This window comes from Chionomys nivalis, chromosome 10 (assembly GCF_950005125.1).
Source record: "Chionomys nivalis chromosome 10, mChiNiv1.1, whole genome shotgun sequence".
In the NCBI taxonomy this organism is placed as follows: Eukaryota; Metazoa; Chordata; class Mammalia; order Rodentia; family Cricetidae; genus Chionomys; species Chionomys nivalis.
The window spans coordinates 45,374,334-45,398,104 of NC_080095.1; the positions used below are offsets into that span (position 1 = coordinate 45,374,334).

General features: G+C 37.9%; 1 protein-coding gene and 1 pseudogene across 1 annotated transcript in view; both read right to left on the bottom strand.

Annotated features, from left to right (window-relative positions):
- Window positions 1-23,771, bottom strand: part of Rad51b (RAD51 paralog B) — a 504,429-nt gene that overhangs the window by 386,040 nt on the left and 94,618 nt on the right. The gene's annotated exons all lie outside the window — the stretch shown is intronic.
- LOC130882472 (40S ribosomal protein S15a-like) lies at window positions 22,088-22,530 on the bottom strand (annotated as a pseudogene).

Genomic DNA, 23,771 nt, shown 5'->3' on the forward strand with positions numbered 1-23,771 from the left:
AAAGAAAAGTAAATAAATAAATTTATAAAGAAAAGAGAAAAATACAATGAGAGGAAAGAGATATTGTTTCTCCTGTACAGACGAAGATATTGAGAAATTTAGGACAAACTACCAAATTATAAAACATGCATTTAAGCCCATGAAGTGACACTTAACCTCACTGTTTTGTTAATATGCCATCTCCCCTTTATTAAAAAGTCTCCAAAGAGATCCCCAGGCGACAAGGACTGTGGACAAGTCTCCGAAATGCCCTCAAAAGCAGTGTGAGTGCAGAGACAATGATGGAGGAAAGTGAAAAATCCACTCTGGACAAAACACAGAGATTCCATCATAACTAAAGAGGGCATGACTAAAGGGAAAGAGATATTTGGGGAAATTCCAGATTAAAAACAATAAATAAAATGCACAACTTACCAGAAAAGTGATGTTTTCAAAGTGGGACAGAATGAAAGAGAACTGTTTAAATAATCCAGCACTCAACCCATCAATAGAGAAATATCTAGAGGGGCTTGAAAAAGGGGTAAGACAAGGTAAGAAGAAAACAGCCGGGCGGTGGTGGCGCACGCCTTAATCCCAGCACTTGGGAGGCAGAGGCAGGCGGATCTCTGTGAGTTCAAGACCAGCCTGGTCTACAAGAGCTAGTAGAAACCCTGTCTCGAAAAACCAAAAAAAAAAGAAGAAGAAGAAGAAGAGGAGGAGGAGGAGGAGGAGGAGGAGGAGGAGGAGGAGGAGGAGGAGGAGAAGAAGAAGAAGAAGAAGAAGAAGAAGAAGAAGAAGAAGAAGAAGAAGAAGAAGAAGAAGAAGAAGAAGAAGAAGAAGAAGAAGAAGAAGACAAAGTCGCCATGACAGATAATAACTGAACCAGTGACCAGTTAGCAAAACACATCAGGATTTACTGGTCCTCTCTGCTTCAATATTTTCTTTGTTGTAATTCTTAGGATTTAAAATTGTTTCTTCCAAAGCTGATTCCTATAACTTAGCAATCTAGTCCACAACTGCCAACACATTAGCAAATAAAGAAAATTCCAGAACCATATGAGAAAAATTCTCACCATACCGTCATAATCTTTTTAAACTCTATGAAAATATATTACTCATAAGCGTTATGCTTTTTTAGTAATTTCCAAGTGATATATATCAATTCTCAATATTATCTAAGAAAAAGAAAGGAAGAAAGATAGAGAGGGAAGAAGGAAGGAAGGAAGAAGGAAGGGAGGGAGGGAGGAAAACTCAGAACTATATAAAGAAGAATGTATCAACTTTATTGCATCCTCAGAAAACTATGTTTGCAATCATTCATTTCAGTATATGTGTTTGATGAACCTCATATGTTTATAGAAATTTTTAGCAAACTTTCTTTTCTGCAGGCTGGCTTTAAAATCAATATCCTCCTGCCTCAGCCTCTGGGGTTCTGGGATACAACACCCCAGCTCATTTGTTATCATACTTTTAACAAAGTCTTGTATCTTACTATTTTTTCAATTAAGAATGAAGAACAATTTGCCTGATTTACAATACGAATTACAACAAAGGCAAAATATTTTACTTTATAAAGCAGCAGCAGTTCTCCGTTCAAGCAGAGAATGCTGATTTGTGAGTTTACCCCTAAATAAATAACCATCTATTTCTCAATCCTGAGCTAGTGTGGGATTTCTTTTAAGCATCCGTTCCACATTCTGCCTTTGATATGATAAAATACCCTGAACAAGAGAAATCCATTGCTCTTGACAGGGAAGTCACAGAAGCTGGGGCTTCAAAGGGGCAACACTGCATCTCCAGCAGAAGACCAGCGCAGTGAGTGCGGCTAGAGTTCAGCTCGCCTGCTCTCCTCCCATACAGCTGGAAATCTTCCTCAAACCAGGACAGACCTTCACAGATCAGTTAAGTCATCAATACAAGTACCCCACATGCCAACCCAACCTCATTAAACCTTCACCGAGACTCCACTCCTAGGTACTTCAGATCCTACCAAGCTGACAACGGAAATCAACCATCACAGCTACCAATTTATCTTATGACCTGTAGAAGTATAGTGCTGTAGAAAAAATCTACAGGCCATTCCTAAACACTAACAACAACAGAAATCCACCAATAAGCCATTTTATTTGAGAATGCAAGAGTGGTTCATTATTAGAAAAAAATTTATAAACAAATGCCATACATTAGTGGAATAAGAGCAAAAATCCTTGTGATATACACTACAGCTAGAAAGACAGTTATTAAACCCCACATTGTTTTATTACGTAAGGAAAGAACTTTAGCCAGCAACAAAGCTTTCTAACATGAAAATCTCTTGTGTTAGGGGTCTTTTTCACATCAGGACAAACAAGACCCCATTATCACTGTACCTACTTAAAATGATAAAGTATGAGCTCGGAACCAAAAGAATTTCCACTGCATATGTGATTCTCCACACGGAAAACAGGAAATTTACAAACCACTTTAACAAGTTAGGAAAACTAAAGTTCCTGACTCCAAATCTACCTATAAAAACCAATCTTTCTACAACAATTTGATTATGTAACAAAAATAACTCCTGCTAAAAAGAAATATTTAAAACCACGACTAAACGAACATAAAAATAATATACAAAGCATTAGTGACGGAACTCTGCATAAAAATCTCCTAAGTAGAGAAATAAACCATTTTCATGACTGAATATCATAATCTTCTCAGTTTAGGAATCTAAATACTAACATATTTCCAAGAGGACTTTGAGTGTGAGCAAAGAGGCAGCTAGACAGATTCCCAAATGATTAGTGCCAGACACAGACAGACAAGAACTTCTCCCCTTCCCAGCTTGGTATTTTGGTTTGTTTGTTTGTTTTCCCTTTGGGTTTTTCAGACAGGGTTTCTCTGTAGCTTTGGAGCCTGTCCTGAAATTCACTCTTGTAGACCAGGCTAGCCTCAAACTCACAGAGATCCACCCGCCTCTGTCTCCCAAGTGCTGGGATTAAAGGCATGTGTCACCACTACCTGGCCAAGAACTTCTTTTTAAAACATCAAATCCCACACTTCAAGGATGACAGAATTTTATTTATTCCATTCCTGGTCTTATTGGTGTCAGAGAAAACAACCTGAACTTCAGAAAGCAAACCAACTAATATTAAGTCAAAAAACAGATGAGTTTATCCACTGGATAAATGCACTAAACAGGCCAGCAAACCATTGATTCTTAGTAGTACAATAAATATTAACTGCTCCTTTTTCCTTCTTTTTTCATTTCAAAGTTTCTACCAGTGTATTCAGTGATGGACAGCAGAGGGACATGCTGTAGAGTGTTTTATTGCCTAGTTGATAAAGCTGCTTTTGAATGCTGGTGGTTCTGTTCCTTTGACACTACGCACTTTTATATGTGTTAATGCTCTATGACAAAATGCTCTGATTCCTAGTTCATATAACTGAACACTCATCCATCTGTGCTCTTTTTTTTTTTTTTTAATGGTGCTTAAAGAGCCCATCCTTTGCAAGTCATCCATGTTGTTCCTTAGGCATTTTATCTTTGCTTAATTGTTAAAGAATGGTGGCTTGTTTCATGGTTTTTGTATTTGTGTCTAATGCACGTTTTAACATGATAGACGCAATGCATCGTGTAGCTACAGTTTTATGGAAAAGTCAATCTTGTAGGAGTTCTTTTTCAGATCTTCAATAAATTTTTTCTTTAAATTTCAAAAAAATAAAAAATAAAAAATAAAAAAATAAATATTAACTTAAAAGAGGAAAGAAATCTTTCTTCTTTTTCCTTCTTTCTTTAGTGCTGGATACTGAACCCAGGGCCTTGTGCTTGCTACTCAAGTGCTCTCCCACTGAGCTACAGCCTCAGAAGACCAAACAAACAAAATCTCAAATCTTAGCCTCGATGAGATCAGATGCCACAGTTTAGAACTCCATACAAGTATGCTAAGAAGTGTGGAAAGCACGGCAGGCACAATTTCACAAAGCCCACAACAGTGCTCACACTAAGTGAGCATGCCAGAGTCAAGGAGCAACACTGAAGGTTCTCACATCCCCTCCAGAAAACCTAGAGAACCAGTCATACAGGAAAAGGAGAGAACAAGGAAGGAAACAGGGAGGAACAACTCATTAAGGAAACAATCAGCTCCTCTCACCAGCTGAGAGCAGTCTTCCATGGTGCTTCAGAAAACACCAGCTCACAGGAATTTCCCACAGGCATTCCCAAGTGTGTTAGTCACGGCAGCCAACAGGAATGGACCAAGAAGTATACTTTTATTATGGTTTAGATGCTTTTTTTCTGTTTTTCATTTTTACTTCCCCGCTACTTTAATTTTTTAAGATATAAACTTTTTTCTTTTGTCATTTATTTGTTTATTAGTTTGTTTGTTTAAACAGGGTCTCACTTTGTAGTCCAAAATACTTTGGAACTCACGATAATCTTCTTGCCTCAGCCTCCCAAGTGCTGGGAATAGAGTTATAAACTACCACATCCAAGCAAACACTGCCTTTCTAGACTGTGCTAACTTCATAAATATATATGCAGGATTCCCACTTGTTAACATTTTAGTCCGTGTTCATTGAAGTTTCTTAAAAACAGAGAGAATGGAGTTGGAGAGATGAGTTGCAGTTACACTGTTCTTATAGAGGACCTGAGTTCATGGCCAAGCATGCAAAGGGCTCACAATTGCTTGTTACTTCAGTTCCAGAGGATCCAAGAGCCTGTTCCAATCTGCCCAGACACCTGCATTCACATGCACGTACCCACATACAGATGGACATGCGTACACATAATTAAAGTAAATCGTCAGGCGGTGGTGGGGTATGCCTTTAATCCCAGCACTTGGGAGGCAGAGGCAGGAGGATCTCTGTGAGTTCAAAGCCAGCCTGGTCTACAAGAGCTAGTTCCAGGACAGGCTCCAAAGCTAAACAGAGAAAGCCTGTTTTTTTGGTCTTGAAAAACCAAAAAAAAAAAAAAAAAAGTTTGAAAAAATAAAGCGAATATCCGTGTAACTCGTGTAATGCATATGAGTATCCTATTCAACATTCAAGGAACAATTTAAGTGTCAATTCTATCCTGAAAATTGTTACAGTAACAAAATTAACTGTTTCTACATCTTAAATATACTGTAGGGATAATAAAACCAGTAATTAGTGAATCTCTACTACATGGCAAGGCTTTATAAAAATTTCATCTTAATCTTCTTGATAGTTTCATAAGTCACTATTTTTTATATAACATGATGGAAACTAAGGAAGAAAAGCCAATACTAAGATGGAGAAGTCACTGAAAAAAACACCAGACACTGACCTAAGGCCTCCACAAGCATGTACACATGCCCACACATGTATGCACGCCCCCCCCCAAAATAAAGTACCTAAGATTCCAGCATTAACACCTAACTTAAGCTATATTTGTCATCCTGTTGCAAATAATGACAAAATTACAAAAAAAAATACTGAAAAGAATTATTGTCACACACTGGACAAAGTAGTATAAAACTGTGATCTGTAAAAAAATGAAAATTAAGCCCCAAATCACCTAGCACATACTAGAGAATGATAACACTGCCAGGGTGCAGTCAGGTTATGCTAGGGTGGCAAAGTTCAGAGTTCAAAAGGTAGAAAGCGATGGAATCTCCAGGACAGAACAATGCAGAGGAGGGAGCTACACAGAGATGGGCTCACACCATCTGTACAAGGGAGATTGCAGCTAAAAACTAATCTGCTTATTCTCAGAGTAAACTGGGTAAAGCCAAACAAAGAATCATAAATGGCACATTTTTATTAGAAACAACAATTTTCAGAGTACATACAAGATTATAGGATATTTTGGTCATTAAAGCAGAGACCTCATTCAATATCTAGAGCATTACACAAAAACTCCAGAAGTCATACCCTAATAAAAACCCTAAGTGCACCATGGAGTGATTCTCAAATGTCAGGGTGCATCAAACAATTGTGGTTTATTAAAGTTCACATGTCTATGGCTGCAAACATGGCTCGGAGGCTAAAAGTACTCATTGCTCTTGGAAAGGACCAGGGTTCTGTCCCAAGCACTCACGCAGTGCCTTAAAACCTCCTGTAACTCCAGTTCCAGGGGACTAATGCCCTCCTTCTGACCTCCACAAGCACCAGCACACACTTGAGACATAGGCATACAGGAAGACAAAATACCTCTACATATAAAATAAAAACCAGTCTTTAAAAAAAAATCTGACCACTTAACCACTGAAATGTGCAACTATGAACATTCTGCCAGCAATGCTGGTTGCTGTTAACATTTTAAAAGCTTTTCTCATCTCAAGATCCGTTTTGTCCACTTAGCAATGATTTTTACAGATTTAATCTGTTTAAAAATAATATTTAGCCCAGAGAGAAAGAATACTTTATTTCATCCTAAAAATAATAGTGGTTAGTGTGTACTTTTAAACCCCTCATTCAACAGTTTACTTTTCCTTCACAATTGCAAATGACTAAGATCAATTTCAAAATTTAGTTTGAAAAGTGATGTAAATGCTGAAGACACATATTAAGTGTGAATTTTTCTATAAACACATATAATAACTACCATATAGAATTAAGATAAAAATTATCATATTATTTTAATACTTTATATCCTTAAAAGTACAAATACAAAGAGCACAACTTTTTATTTTGATTAAAAAATTCTTGTATATGAAACAAGTTTAGTAAAATATTTTTTAACTAAACATTCAAAGAAATCAGTAAGTATCAATATTCCTAGCGCCCAGTGGAATGACTGACGCTCACCAGGTAACCAAGCAGAATCTATACATTAATGAACAAACAAACACAACTAAGGAATTAACTGACAACCCTGGCTCTCCTGACATGTCTGCTTGATTTCACAGCAGTATCTCCTCACAGCTGCAATATGATCGCCTTGGATTTAGTGAACTGTGTAAAGTATGAATAACATTTCCTGAAAATTTTTTCCCTTCTAAACTCCTTTTGACTTTAGAAATGTATTTAGAAATGAGTATTCTGGAATAGTTTCTTGCAAAGCAGAGAGGAGTGTTTTAATAGCAGCATACACCAATGATTCCTGTTGATCAATTTTTGGCCACAAACATTCTCTATTTCTTAGCAGAATGGCAAAGAACAAGTAGTAAACACCCTACCAAAACAAACAAACAAAAAAGCCTGAATCTTACAATTCAAATAGTTTCATTTGCTATCTGATGCATAAATTTCTCCTATTGTTTCATGCCCAGAGGAAGTTCACAACACCCTGAAGACTGCACTATTTAATTCCCAACACAGGCACACAGACTAATCCGTTGTCCCCTTTACTTTCTTCCTTCCTTATTTTTTTTAAATTTTTGTTTGTTTTTGTGTTGGTTTTAACATAGAGAAGACAGGGTTTTTCTACACTAACAGCCCTGGCTATTCTGGAACTCACTCTGTAGACCAGGCTGGCCTCAAACTCACAGAGACCCACCTGTCTCTACCTCCAGAGTGCTGGGGTTAAAAGTGTACACCACATTCACCCAGTTTCTTTCCTTTTTTTCATTTTTTTTTAAGAGTTCTCTAAAACAGAAAATTCCTATGTCTATGGAGCAAAAGGAAAATCTATCTCTGCTGGCCATCATTTTGCCTCTGGAATGTCCCAACCTTACTCTCGCCTCCCTTTCCAGAATTACCCAAGAAGTATTTGGAGCTAGTCGTTAGGACCCTTTATAGGTAAGTCCTTCATTCTTTAGTTTGGTCATATGAGGGGAAATTCCCCTTATCATCTTAGCCATTTTCTTATAGATGTGCTTAAGACTCTTTACTCTTAAAATGTGTCAATCAGAATAATCTGGTGCAGAATTTTAAAAGGCTGTTATCAGTCTTGTTCCAGACACTCTGTTAAGGTAGTCCAAGAGCATAATGCATTTTCATAAGAGCCTGGCAAAGTTGTTCATACTGAGTTTGTAGTTAAGTGAAAGACATTAGATCTTTTCTTCTACCCCTACATCTAAGCCATATCTTCCTAACTGCAGAACAAAACACACAGCATTATATATTACATTATAAATACATCTTTGTTAAATTTTATTATACTGGTCAAGCCCATCAGGCTCAGCATACCCTTTCTGATTCCCATACCTACCACCTAAGAATTTAGCCATCCCTCCCAATCATGTATCAAATACGAATCTGATCAACATGCTGGGTATATTTTCTAAACCTTTTCACGTACAACAGGAAAATGGAAAGAGATTCCTGTAGTAGCTTAATGTCTTCTTTCTAGACTAACATAAATCAGTTATCATTCCATATGATTATTCAACCAACACATATCAAATAAAACTATATCATTCTATCACTCTTTATCAATCTCAGTGATATCATATAATAGACCAACTCAAAAAAGACTCATAAACATCAGATTTTTATAGATTGTGAGTGAATCCAGAGAAGACTAAAATTACCTAGAGGGCTGAAAGGTGGCTCTGCAGTTAAGGGTCACACTGCTCTGCAAAGGACCCAAGTTTGATTTCCAATACCCACATCTGGTAACTCACAACAGCCTGTAACTCCAGGCCAGCAGCTCTGGCCTCTGCAGGTACCTGTACTCACATACACACACACACATACACACGCACACACACACTTTAAAATGATCTTTTTAAAAAATAATGATACCAGAAGCTGGAGAGATGGCTCAGCACTTAAGAGCACAGGCTGCTGTACCAGAGGATCCAGGTTCAATTCTGAGCACCCACATGGCAGCTAATAGCCATCTGGAAGTCCCGTTCCATGGATCTGATGCCCTCTTCTGGGCTCCATGAACTCAGGCATGCACTGTGGAGCATGGACAGACATGCTGACAAAACACCCACAAACATAAAAACAAATCTCAAAAAAAAAAAAAAAAAAAAAAAAAAAAAAAAACCTCAGCCTAATCTAGGACTTTTTTTTTCTTAAACTCGGGTTGACTCCCAGAGATATTCATTTGCCGCTTTTACGTACTTAACAGATATCTGCAAAATCATCTAATCAGAATTTTATTGAAGTCTCATTTCAGACTCACTAGCTATAGGGAGCAAAATATGCAACCTACATGGTCTGTTACCTTACTGTCTATTGTTAGAATTGTTTGTCACTTTAAGAGACAAGCCACGCCCACTCCCTGCAGCCCCTCCCCTCACCATCTTGACTCTCTCTTTTCCTTTGCCCTCTCCCCCCTCCTTTCTCTCGAGCTCTGTCCTCTTCTTTCTCTTCCCTTTCTCTCTCTCTCCTCTCTTCCCCCTTTCTCCCCTCTTTCCTTCCCATTCCATAATTCAACTAATAAATATCCAATTCTATTCTGTATGATGTGTCTGCCCACGTGCCTCCCACATGCCGCACCACCGCTGGGCACTGGGGACCTGCACCTTCACTGGGAACTTGCACTTTCAGGGGACTCACTGTCTGTGGGACCTGCCCGCCACCCCATGACTAGGCCATGCCCAGGGCTGGCAGCTCTCAGACCCACTGCCCAGCCCCTGCTGCTAGGGACCCGCAGCAAAAATCATAACATCTATGTTCTGTTCTCCTTTTCTCTGCCTCCTTCCTACCTGAAGTTCAAGAGACTCTGTCCACTTGAACGATATGACAAAATTTACTGAGGACAGGTTTATAGTGTAGTAAATGACACTGTGGCTTGGGAATTAGGGAGAGTTAAGTTATATGCAGAGTTAGAAAAAAGATTTAATATCTTTCAGATTCAGTAAGACACTTCACCTCAACAAACAAAGTGGGGAACAACTATAGAAGATATCCGATGAGGACCTCTGGCATCCACATGTATGTACACATATTTAATCATGCACACATACATACATATTCACACACAGTCAAATGTTTTAAAACTACAATCAAGATTTCTATTTATTTTTTATTTATTTATTTTGAGGCAGGGTCTCTCTACATAGCTCTGGCTATCCTGGAACTTGTTCTGTCAGCCTCGAACTCACAGAGATACAACTGCCTCTGCCTCCCAAACATTGGGATTAAAAGTGTGCACCACCACACCTGCCTATACTGAGATTTCATCTCACCCCAGTGAGAATAGTTAGCATTAAGAAAATAAAAACCAACAAATGTTGTCAAGGGTTCAGGACAAGGCATCCTTCACACTACTGGTAGACATGTAAATTATTGTAGCCACTACAGAAACTAGGATGGAGGCTCCTCCAAAATACTAAAAATAGAACAACCATATTATCCTGCTATCCTACTCTAGGGTCTATAGCTAAAGGATCAGAGGCAACATTCAACACCCATGTGTACAGCCATGTTTACTGCGACCCTATTCACAATTGCTAAGTCATGGAATCAGCCTAGATGGTCACCAATAGATGAAAAGATCAGGAAATTTGATATATGTATCCAGGGGTATTATTCAGCCATAAAGAATAAAATCATGTCAGGAAATTGGATACAACTAGATAATATCATGTTAAAGTAAAACAGGCTAGACTTGGAAAACAAATATAAATGCTTTCCTTCATAAGTTGAATCTTTAAAAAGGAAAAGAAAACATGCATGTGGGAGGACTCTGGAGAAATGAGAGGGGAAGCAGCAGGAGGTGGGGAAAGCAGGTGAGTAAGGATAACAGGGCTAGATACTATCAAAGTGCCTTACATCCATAAATGAACATGCCAGGTTGTAATCTATTACTTTACACAATTAACATAAACACATAACAAAAATGGGTTTTCCAGATTTAAGCATCCAGTTCCTGTGGCCAACTGCATTTCCTCACGATTTTATAATGAACAAGACAAGTGATGGTTATCCAATGCTTTGGTTTCTTTGGGCTGCATTCCTTCTCCCTTAGTAGTTATCTAGAGTTAACAATCTTTTTTTTCCCTCTAATGTGTTTATTAGCTGAGTTGGTTTCCATTTTTAATTTTTTTTATTTTTTTATTATTATTTTTATTCTTTTTTAATTAAAATTTCCACCTGTCCCCGTTTCCCATTTCCCTCCCCCTCCTCCCAAATATTGCCCCCTCCCCCCACTCCCCTTTCCCTATCCCCACTCCTCTTCTCCTCCCCACACTCCATTCCCCCTCCCTCTCGATACTGAAGCACAGTACAAATTCCCTGCCCTACGGGAAGACCAAGGTCCTCCCACTTCTATCTAGGTCCAGGAAGGTGATCGTCCTAACAGGCTAAGCTCCCACAAAGCCAGTTCATGTATTAGGATCGAAACCTAGTGCCATTGTCCTTGGCTTCTCATCAGCCTTCATTGTCCGCCATGTTCAGAGAGTCCAGTTTCAACCCATGCTTATTCAGTCCCAGTCCAGCTGGCCTTGGTGGGCTCCCAATAAATCAGTTCCACTGTCACAGTGGGTGGGTGCACCCCTCGTGGTCCTGACTTCCTTGCTCATGTTCTCCCTCCTTCTGCTCCTCATTTGGACCTTAAGAGCTCAGACCGTTGCTCCAAATTGAGTCTCTGTCTCTATCTCCATCCATCGCCAGATGAAGGTTCTAAGGTGATATGTAAGATATTCATCAGTATAGGATAGGATCATTTCAGGTTCCCTCTCCTCAGTTGCCCAAGGTACCAGCTGGGGACATCTCCCTGGACACCTGCAAGCCCCTCTAGAGTCAAGTCTCTTGCCAACCCTAAGATAGCTCCCTTAGTTAGGATATATACTTCGCTGCTCCCGTATCCACCCTTCCTATATCCCAACCATCCCAATCCCTCAAGGTCCTCCCTTCCTCCCCTTCTCACGTTTCTCATCCCATTTCCCCTTAGCCCCAAGCCACCTCACTCGCAAGTTCCCAGTTTTTGCCCAGCAATCTTGTCTACTTCCCCTATCCAGGCGGATGACTATACGATTTTCTTTGGGTTCACTTTCTTATTTAGCTTCTCTAGGATCACAAATTATATGCTCAATGTACATCCCATGTTCCTCTTTTTGGGTCTGGCTCACCTCACTCAGGATAGTGTTTTTTGTTTGTTTGTTTGTTTTGGTTTTTCGAGACAGGGTTTCTCTGTGGCTTTGGAGCCCATCCTGGAACTAGCTCTTGTAGACCAGGCTGGTCTCGAACTCACAGAGATCCGCCTGCCTCTGCCTCCCGAGTGCTGGGATTAAAGGCGTGCGCCACCACCGCCCGGCTCAGGATAGTGTTTTCTATTTCCATCCATTTGCATGCAAAATTCGAGAAGTCATTGTTTTTTACCGCTGAGTAGTACTCTAATATGTATATATTCCACACTTTCTTCATCCATTCCTCCATTGAAGGGCATCTAGGTTGTTTCCAGGTTCTGGCTATTACAAACAATGCTGCTATGAACATAGTTGAACAGATACTTTTGTCATATGATAGGGCATCTCTTGGGTATATTCCCAAGAGTGGTATTACTGGATCTTGGGGTAGGTTGATCCCAAATTTCCTGAGAAATCGCCACACTGATTTCCAAAGTGGTTGCACTAGTTTGCATTCCCACCAGCAATGGATGAGTGTGCCACTTTCTCCACACCCTCTCCAGCAAAGGCTATCATTGGTGTTTTTGATTTTAGCCATTCTGACAGGTGTAAGATGGTATCTCAAAGTTGTTTTAATTTGCATTTCCCTTATCGCTAAGGAGGTTGAGCATGACCTTAAGTGTCTTTTGGCCATTTGAATTTCTTTTGTTGAGAATTCTCTGTTCAGTTCAGTGCCCCATTTTTTAATTGGGTTAATTAGCATTTTAAAGTCTAGTTTCTTGAGTCTTGAAAGTGGTTTCTAGCAAGGATTCCCTTTCTTGCCCTATCTATGAAAAATTCAAATGTTCAAACCTTAGTGCGGCCATCATCCAAAGCAAAAGAGCAGCTCCATCTGCAGCTGCAGGGCAATACCTTCTTCAAGAAGGTGGGCTTTCCACACTGTCAACTCCTTATCACAAACAAGTACTTATTATAGACAAAACATGCTGGGACGACACAGTGCGGAAACTCGGTCACTGCCTAGCTGTTAGGTAGTAAATAATGACAGTCACTAATTCTATGGGACAGTCTTCTAATGATAAAAGACAATCCTCTGAGCAAGCAAAAGAATTGGCTGTGTAGAGAATAAAAGGCAAAATTTGGGGTAAAAGCACAGAGACTATTATACATGCTGACAGAATCCAGCAACTAAGCTATTGAACTTGTAGAACTTTTAGTAATTTAAAAAAAAATTAGTTTTTTAATTTGTTTTATTTTGGTTTTTTTTTTATTTTGTTTTGTTTTTATCTGACTTCCTTATAAGAAGCATGGGCACAGGCAGGCACCTTTAATCGCAGAGCTTTCAAAGTCAGGCAGATCTCTGTGAGCTCAAGGCTAGCTGGGTCTACATAGCAAGCAAGTTCCAGGACAGTCAGGGCTATGTAGAAAGACCTTGTCTCAAAACAAATAAATAATAAATTCAAAATAAAAAACAAAAACAAACAAAACAAAAATGAAAAGAGAAATGAGCAAAATCGGTTAAAAAATGTTAAAAGTCAAACCACTCATATGGCTGCTGTTTGCAAAGAAAGAATAACTTTGTAATTCCCCCTAGTTAATTAGGATCAAACCTAAACTCTTAAAAAGACTCATCATGGAAGGTCATACAATTGCCTGAACTGGGATAAATCCCAGGCTGAGCAAGTAAATGCAAGCAAGCAGATTTCAAAGAAAAGCACCAAGTCCTCGAGGCTATGGCACTGGCATAACACAGGAAATTCCAAGTGAACGCTCTCTACAGTGGAGCCTATGGGGCTGCCTACTACACAGCCCCTCCCTCAAAGGGGAACAACAAAAAAAGGCTCTTTCGGGTTTTTTTCCTCTCTCATCTCATTTCTCTATCAAACAGGAAAAATAAAAAGTAAAAAAAAAAAAAATTAACCTGAAGCATTTTTAAAATATCCTTCTAGAAAGCGTGTCTGAAATACCTATCACACATGGAGACAGTGTGTCTACCAAAGAAATCAGAGGAGAATCATAGGATTTCCTAACTGAAACTTGGAATATCATTTAGTCTAAGGCTTTCTGTTTCCAAAGGTTCATGGCTTCAGTGATTTTCCTGAAGTAAACTGCAATTAGTGGACACACATCAGGAAACCACCACGCATAACTCTGTTGCCTCTGTGGTAAGAACATATATAGGAATATATACTAGTATATAGGAATCATACTTTGCCTAGATGCTGAAGATTTTACATTTTAAAAATCTGCTAATTCAGAAGTGCAATAGTTTTTACTTACACAAAACTGAAACATCATTCTGCAAACTCATAAGTATAGAAAAATGAGTGCTGAAGTTATTACATACTATAAACTACATTTTACAAGCCACATTATAATAGTCTAAATGTGCAGTAATCAAATGTCATCACATATAATTAAAGATAAATTCAACGTGTCAAAACAAAAGATCAAAGTGATTTTAATACTGTGGGGCCATCATTTTCAATGGCCTGTTCCTTGATCATGCCTTTAATTCACACAATTTAGTGAATCACAGAGTCTCCTCTACTGCAGTTGAAATAAGCCCCCAAAGAAGCCTATTATAAGAAAAATCATAAGCATATAAAAAGTTCTCAAGTCACATCTGTGAAAAATAGTTTTCTATTAAATTTGACTCTGGGGAAATAACAGGATGTTGTTTTTCATTTTCTACATCAGATTCTGATCTGAGTGTTTGAGTTATGGGAAGGTCCTCAGCTTCATGGTGTGGCAGAGAGTAGACATCTGAATTGCCTGTTTTGCCCCATTTGTTAGTGTTTTCTTTCTTTGCTTGCTTTGTCTTTAATATCTGCCATGTCCATGAAACACTATCTACCACCTAAGCACTTCAATGGAAAACAGCCAGTGGTAGTATCAGTTGGCATTATTCAAATAAATAAGTAGGCTCCACACTTCAATGAAAAACAGTCAAGGGTAGTGTCACTCGGCATTATTCAAATAAATAAATAAACAGACTCCCACTTCAGTTACTTTATTCCTCTAAACTTTGGCTGAACCGCACTGGCTGTTACTTCACTGGGGAGATGATTGCCAAGTTCTCCACAGGCACATGCACACAGACAAACCACAATATGGAGAATGTCAGCCGCTACTCCTCAGACTCTGCTGAGGTATGTGCTGAGTACTGAGGAGCTAGCTCTCTGTAAGAAGAGATGGATGTACAGTTAGAACAGAACTTTGGGGACAAATAACTGAGAAAAGAACTCTTCCCAGATGGTGGCTGCAAAGACCACAGTGGAAAGAACCTGGGTATTCCTCACTGAAACAGGGAAAACAATGATTTAAGGGTTTCCAAATAGTTAGGCTTAAAATCCTAAATAGTCTTAAATGATAAATGTAAGCTCATTTTGGCCCATTTTAAGCAAGTAAATGGCTTCAGGAAAATCAGGGCATCCCACAATTATCTTTTCAGATGTTGACTGAAATGAAAATAGATATTCTTGAACTTCTTGAAATTATCTTTAAAACTTTGAATTAGTCACTTTCTTATGTTTATTTGATAACAAATGGATAATTTAAGAAACCTTATCCCTAAGATATTTCCACTTTTGAGAAATGTATTTTAAAAGCCAAATGTCCTTCATGCAAATTTCACTGCCCTGGGTCACCTGCTATGCTCTTGGAAGCTGCATATGAGAAAACAGCCAGATACTACTGCAAAGGGTTTCCTCAAAGGAAGAATAAAAAGGAACAGCACATGTCAGTGAGCTCAGAATTCTCAGTGTTCTGTGCATGTCCCATGTATTATACTTTGTACCATTCAATTTCCTTCAATACTTAAAAAAACAAAACAAAGGTAAGACCAGACCATCATGTTCCCATTGCTTTCTGGACAGCTCTTGGCAGCTTTAGTTCTGAGAGCTTAACAATCTGATATGTCATTCTCTGTTTTAAGTAACACCTCAATCTACAGAAAAGTAGGATGTTTGACATGGGCATATTTAATTTTTATAATATGTTACGCATTGTATGTTCTTGGAAATATGAAGAGTGAAGGCTAACTGGATATATCATACATCCACAAAGAATGTATAATCTAGAAAGGAAGACACAACATAAGCAAAAGTGTAGTGTAACATGCAGGTATACACAACAGAATTAAAATCCTGAAAGAAAATACATCAAGTGAAAGCAGTTACACAAATCCCAGTGAGGCATGATACAAAAGTAAGAGTTCATACTCACAATAAACATCAGTGGGGAAAGGCGGGAGAAGCTAAGGATTTGATCTCTTAAAGAAAGCTAAAGCAGTCTGACAATGAAATTTTTCTCACCACACTTAGGTTAGTGAAATGTTGCTACAAAGGGTCATGCTACATCAAGAGTTAACAACTGAACATAAACTATATATTGAATAATACGATATTGAATTAGATCATTATACCATAATAGTATAAGAAAATGTATTTGTTCTTGAATGATATACATTAAAAATAGATTTATAATAAAGATCATAACTTCTATAATTTCTCAACACATGCTTCAGAAAAAAAGGTACAGTATGTATATGTGTATTTAAGAAACTACATGAAAAATGCAACAAACTGAACAATGGATAAAATATGTGAATGGCTTATAAGACTTACTATACTTAGAACTTTGACTTTTTCGATTTTTTTTACCTTAATGAACATAAAAGCTAAAATAAAACCTTACAGATTAGGCACAGGGGTGTACACCTGCAGTTCCAGCTGCTCAGGAGGCATGAGAAGGGTTCTAAGAAGATTCTTGAGCCAGTAAGAGCAAACCAACTGGGACAAAATATGAAGACCACATCTCAAAAAGAAGAAAAAAAGACAAAAGAGAAAATAGCTTAGTAACAGATTAGAAAAAATTTTGAATAGAAAACCAAGGAGAGTTGAGAGAGAGTGCATAAGAACAATGTATAATGACATGGGTGCCTGAAAATGTCATAATGAAACCCACTACTTTGTATACTAAGTTAAATATTAATAAAAAATAAATAAAACAAGGAGGATTTACTAATCTTTTCAGAATGTCTGGATTATGTATATTTTTGTGTTTTCTTTGAATTTTTTGACTGTGAAGGAGCTAAGTACAGAGAGACATTTCATTGTATGGACTGCTAAACCAAACCAGCATATATATTTTAAAGGTATCATGACTTCAGAGTTTGGATCTAAGGATCTGTTGCTTTGGGAAAGAGGTACTTCTTTTGTTTCCACAAAGGATGAGAACCTGTGGAATCATTCCAGATTAATGTGGTTTGATGAACCAAGACCCCCCAAAAGGTCACTTGAACACCCCAAAAAATTACTATGACCAACAAAAAACAGAAAGCAGTTTGGAGAAACCTACACCCAAATTCCCTAAATGATTGTTTATCAGTGTTTGCTTACATTTAAAGGGGGATATGATATAGAGATCAGTTCTTTGCATTGGTATGGATCTTGTCTTATTGATAGAAATTTAAGGTCAATTTTGTTATTTGTCTATTTCTGCTCTTGATTAAGGTATTGTGTTTGTGCAGCTCATTTAAAAATGTAACATATAATTAAGAAAGATAGGTTAATAGATAATCATCTATAATAGTCAAGCTGGTAGTCATGTTAGTTAGGTTTTCTAGATATATAGAGAAATATTTCAGTTAGATAGTCTTCAAATCTTTCAGAGACCTTCAGAATGTGGCATGAAAATATTTAAAGAAGTTAGGACTTTTCATGACAATGAGACACATCTGCTCCTGGCAGCACCAATCTACTTCAAGAGGATGATGGGCACTGAAGAGGCTCCTTATGGTGTTGGTTAGTCATTTGGGCAAGAAACTGCTCTTGCCTAGACCGCTTGATGCTATGCTATATGAACTGGACAAGCAGGACCCACAGAGAAATGACTGCTGGACTTTCCTAAGATGAGATGATCCTTCAGGATTCCTGCTTAATGAAAGAGTCTGCTAGACATTCTGCAAGACACAGAAGAAAGCTACTGATGGACTTTGCCATTACAAGGCAAAGCAGGTTTTCAGATTTCCTGCTTCATGGAAAATTATGCTGGACACTATGGGCCTGTAGGCTGGATGCTCCAATGATACAGAAGAACTTTGGGTGACAGGTGGTGAAATGTCTCTGTCAATTCTAAAGTTTTGGAAGTTGTTTATAATGCACTTCCTGTTAATTTCAGTAATATTATACCTTCTGGAATCTGGATGGAGTTGAAGAATAGATAGTTATAATTATAGTTTTCCTTAGTTATAATAAAAGATAAAGTAGATATAAATATTATAACTGTAATTCTTGCTTGATACTTGTTTGTTTATATATAATTTCACTATGTTAAAATTAAAACCTTCCTTTTTATTTGAACAGAAAAAGAGAAATGGTGTGGGAGTCCTTCTGTATATGTGTTGCTTTTATTGGTTAATAAAGAAACTGTTTTGGGCCTGCACAGGGCAGAATAGAGGTAGGCGAGGAAAACTAAACTGAATGCTGAGAGAAAGAAGGCAGAGTTGAAAGATGCCATGGAGCCACCAGAGGAAAAAGATGCAAGATGCCAGCTGGAACCTTGCTGGTAGGCCATGAGCCTCATGATAAAATATAAAATAATAGAAATGGGTTAATTCCAGATGTAAGAGCTAGCTAGCAATACACTCACGTGATTGGCCAAGCAGTGACTTAAATAATATAGTTTCTGTGTGATTATTTCAGGTCTGGGTAGCAGGGAACAAGCAAGCAGCTTCCGCCAACAAAAAGTGACTTTGAAAGAATTCAAGTAAGGTGTCATGATACTGCCGATGTTTATGGGTAATCCATAGACATGTTTTACAGAATAAATTCAGAGAAACGGGTAAATTATTAGCACTTGACTTATAGGGGATTGCTATGACCTCTAAGAACAAATGTAATCGCCGGGCGGTGGTGGCGCACGCCTTTAATCCCAGCACTTGGGAGGCAGAGGCAGGTGGATCTCTGTGAGTTCGAGACCAGCCTGGTCTACAGAGCTAGTTCCAGGATAGGCTCCAAAACCACAGAGAAACCCTGTCTCGAAAAACCAAAAAAAAAAAAAAGAACAAATGTAATCTTTAGTAAACACCTAGCTCTGACTGGAGAAATAGCTCATTTGCTAAAGTGCATGTCACATAATCATGAGAACTTAGTTCAATCCATAGACCCTGCATGGAAAAACAAAAGCATGGTTGTGGTGTTCACGCTTATATTCTCAGTGCTGGGAAAACAGGGACAGGTAGACCTGGGGTTTTCTGGCCACCTGGTTTAGCCTAATTGGCAAGCCCTAGGACCAAGGACACAAGGTAGACACCAAATGGAGAACAGCACCCAAGGGTGACCTCTGACTTCCATGTGCACAAATGCACACGAATCTATACAAACAGAAGTACACTCACATATATAAAAATACACACACACACTAGAAAAAAAGAAAGAAAACCTTAGCTCACTCTATTAACTTACTTGAAGAAATTATTAACAGTTAATTAATTATTAACAGTTGACACCTACCAATGACCAATATGTTTCCCATTAAGAGATAAAACTCAGAAATTTTTAGTATACTCCATTTGGTTTGTAATTTGTCGCTTTATAACCAAATAGTTAGTTGGTCACACTCTGTCCCCCAAACTACTAAAGGTCATATTAGGTGCTTGTTATTATAAATGAGGTGGAGTTTTGGGGTTTTGTTTTGGGATTTTTTTAAGATTAAAAACTATTATCTCAGCCAACTCATCATAGACAAATCATCACAGAACTTTTAAATAAATATAAGTCACTCTTACACTTGTGTTCTTACAGTGGTTGTCGTGGTGGTCCTGGTGGTGGTGGGGTGCTGCTGCTGCTGCTGATGATGATAATGATGATAATGATAATGATGACAAAGATGATGTTTAAATCCATGCCTGTGTGTGCTAGGTAAGTAGTGTACCACTGAGCTATACATTTCCAGCCCCCATAAATATTCAGTAAATACAATTCTATGCATAAAATAATCACTTACTAATAGCTTCAACAAGAGTAAAACTGCCTGACTTTCCCATACTGTGATAATTAATGGGGAGCTGTCCAGTGTGGTCACTGTGGGTATAAATGCACTATCTCCTTTCATCTGGCAGAAGAAGCCTCCATAATACTCTTTTTCCTTTTTTTGTTTTTCTGTTTATCTAAAGGGGCCAATGGTAGCTAAGTTTACTTTCATAATGGCTAAATCAGGCACAATACATGAAATACATTGAGAATCCTAATACTCTCCTTGGCTTAGTTCTTCATTATAACTACTGCAATCATTACTTTTGTTGAATACTCACTTGTGGTAAAATGTAAAAATTTCTTTCCCCAAATTATACTACAAATGAGTCACTTAACCAATACAGTATGTCTTAGGGTTACTATTGCTGTGAAAAGACAACATGATCATGGCAACTCTTATAAAGGAAAACATTTAATTGATGTGGTGGTTTACAGTTTCAGAGGTGCAGTCCATTATCATCATGGTGGGGGGCATGGAGGCATTCAGGCAGACATGGTGCTGGAGAGATAGCTGAGAGTCCTACATCTTGCAGGCAACAGGAAGTTGACTGAGACACTGGGCAGTATCCTGAGCATAGGAAACCTCAAAGCCTGCACATACAATGATACACCTCCTCCACCAAGGCCACCTCCTAATAGTGCCATTCCCTATGAGATTATGGGAGCCAGTTACATTCAAATCACCACATAGTATAATACCATTATATGGTTCCTACAGATCTACCTCCTGTTTGTAAGAATTTTTGTTAAGAGAACACAATAGGAAGGGGGAAAAAATAAGGCTTTCAAGAAAGTATAAGATGAATATGAATTTTGATAAGATGGAGATAATAACAAATAAATAATAAGGAAATAGATGTAATTCTTTCTGTATTACATAGAGGTACAAATGCCCCATACAAAATGGATGACTGGAGCACAGTAAATTATTTTGTAAATGATCTTCTTTAATCATATTCTAATAATACCATAAAATAAAAGTTCATAAACAATCCATAATATACGTTAATTGTTACCTTTATATGTATATCATATCTGTAAAACAGTAACATAAATGTTAATGTTGTTTTTATCAGTGAACTATCTCTTTGCAGTATTTTAAGGTATAATTAAAATTATATTTTAGTTTTACCTTCCTATAATCCTTCATTCTCTATTCCCAGTGCAAGGCAACCATCAATCTGCCATCTGTGCAGATTATTTTTTATTTTCTAGAAGTTTTATATGTTAAACAGTTTATATTCTCTTTTAATTGGTTTTTTCAGTCAGTATAATGATTTTGAGAGCCATTCATGTTGCTCTATGCAATAATAATTCTAAAAATTGCTGAGTAGTATTCCATTGTATGGATATGCTACCATGTGTTCATCCATTCACTGCTTGTAGGTCTTTGTGTGACTTACAGCTTTTGGCTGTACCAAATAGAGCTGCTATGGCAATCATGTATTAGCCTGAATAAATGTATGTTTTCAGTTCTCTTGTATAAAAAAAAGAATGAATGATTAAATCACATGGTAGGTACATAATTAATATTTTAAAACATTGCCAAACAGGTTTTCAAAGTCACTGTGCCAGTTTACATTGTCTACAAGAGGAGAGCTTTTTTCCTTCACATACTTACCAACACTTTGCATGATGAGTCTTTTCAATTTTAGCTTTACAAATAGTTGGGGCATCTCACTATGATTTTAATTTACAATTCTCTGATATTTACACCAAGCTTCTTTTCGTCTTTGTCAACTATACATCTTCAATGGCACAACGACTAAGATCCTCAAATTATTTACAACAGGCATGTGCATAATTCTTGTTGTTGGTTTGATTTCCTTTTTAATGTTGAAAACATATATTCTGGTTCTAAGTTCCCATCTCATCTATTCACATTCATTATAAGTATTGCAAATATTCTCCCCAGTCTATGGTTTGTTTTATGATTCTTCTTTAAGCTTTATTATTTATTATGTATACAGCTTTCTTCCTGCTTGTATGCCTGCATGCCTGATAAGGACACCAGCTCTCATTGAATATATTTCAGTTTGTGAACTGCTATATGGTTGCTGGGAATTGAATTCAGGACCTCTGGAAGAGCAGCCAGTACTCTTAGCCGCTGAGCCATTTCTCCAGCCCCTTATTATTCTTTTTATAAAGATTAAATTTTTTTTTTGTCCATAAAGGCTCTTTATTTATGTTTTACATCTCTAGAAAAAGAATCCCAGGATTTTCCCTCCTGTGTGCTTTCGTCTTGCCTCTTCATGGTCCATGATGCCAGCTGAGGTGGTCAGTACAATGAAGCCAAACTGACGGACGGGAGCAGGTTGTCCTGCCATTTTTCTAGGTCTTTGAGTTGCACATCAAATCTAGGGCTTATCACTCCACACTTGTTCAACCTGCCTGTGAGGTTCACGACGATCTTCCCAGCTCTGTGGTCATCAATGATTTCAAATTCACCGATGTAACCGTGCTTCATCATCACGGTCAGGAACCGAACGATGACTTTGGAGCAGGGCCTGATGAGGACCTGGCGTTTGCCTCTCTTCTCTGCATTGTTGATGCTTTTGAGAGCATCGGCCAGGACGTTCATGCGCACCATGGTGGCGGCGCGGGAAGATGGCCGAAAGAGCAAAGATTAAATTTTTAATTCTGATGTTCAGGGTGTGAATTGGTTCTTTTATAGGATGTGCATACATACGAAACCTGTGCCTTGATGCAACAAGAATTTTCTTATTTGTCCTTTCATAAATTTTATACTTTTATCTGATTCATTTTGAGTTAATTTTTACATAGTATATTATACAAAGAGTAATTTAAATAATTGTTTCACTTAAATATCAAATTATTTCAGTATCATCTCTTAAAATTTAAAAGCTAGCCTTTCTCCAGTTAATTATACTTTTTGTCAATACTAAGTTGCCCATCTATTTATGCATCTCTTCCTGGATTTTTCATACTCCAATGATCTGTGCCTTTGTCTTTAAAGCAATCCTGTGCTCTGCCCTGGTCACTCTAGTTTCATTCATCTTTAAATTAGGAAGAGGAAGTCCTCTGCTGATTTGTTGGGTCTCTCTTTGACTCTCTCTTGGACCTGGTATTCTCTACAGAGTCCTGACTGGTCTTGAATTCATGCCCATCCTTCTGACTCAGCCCTTCCCAGAGCAGTGGGATATATATCACCACACCTGGACTTAAAGTTGTTCTTTACAAAAATAAAAATGTGGCTTTGTCTGTTCCTATAGTAAAAGAAATTAAATCCTGGATTTTCAATTCTAAATGCTAAGCATAAATAACAAGTTTTAAAGCACAAAGGTGCAGATCTTGGCAACGCGCTCCTGCTGTGTGTTAAGCATTTTGCAAAAACCATCTCTCAGCTCCTGTCTGATCATTTTTGTGATTTAAACAAATAGCCCTAATTTTAAACTTGGTAACAAGAAGTAACAGATACATATGTAACACTGACATGCTTAGAAGTGCACTAAACTCCATTCAAGGACAATAGAAGACAGTGTTTCTACTGCACTGAACTCTGCTTGAGAAGTAAAGCACAGAAATTAACTTTACAAAACTCAATAAATCAACATAAAAATAACAGAGGAAATATGTGGTCTAAAAAAAAACTATGGAAAAATAAACCAGGTAGGATTATTACGAAGGCTCTCTAAAGGAAACTATGCCGGGCTTGGAGAGGACGGGCGGTGAGATTAGGATAAATGGACTCGATGGAAAGAGGGAGCAAGATGGCATTTAGAGGATGCCTCTCACAGCAGGCAGGGCAAGCGGAGTGGGGAGCACCTAACACTAGGAAGATCATGGAGAGGGAGCTTCCAGTGGCAGTTCTGAAATGCCTTGATGT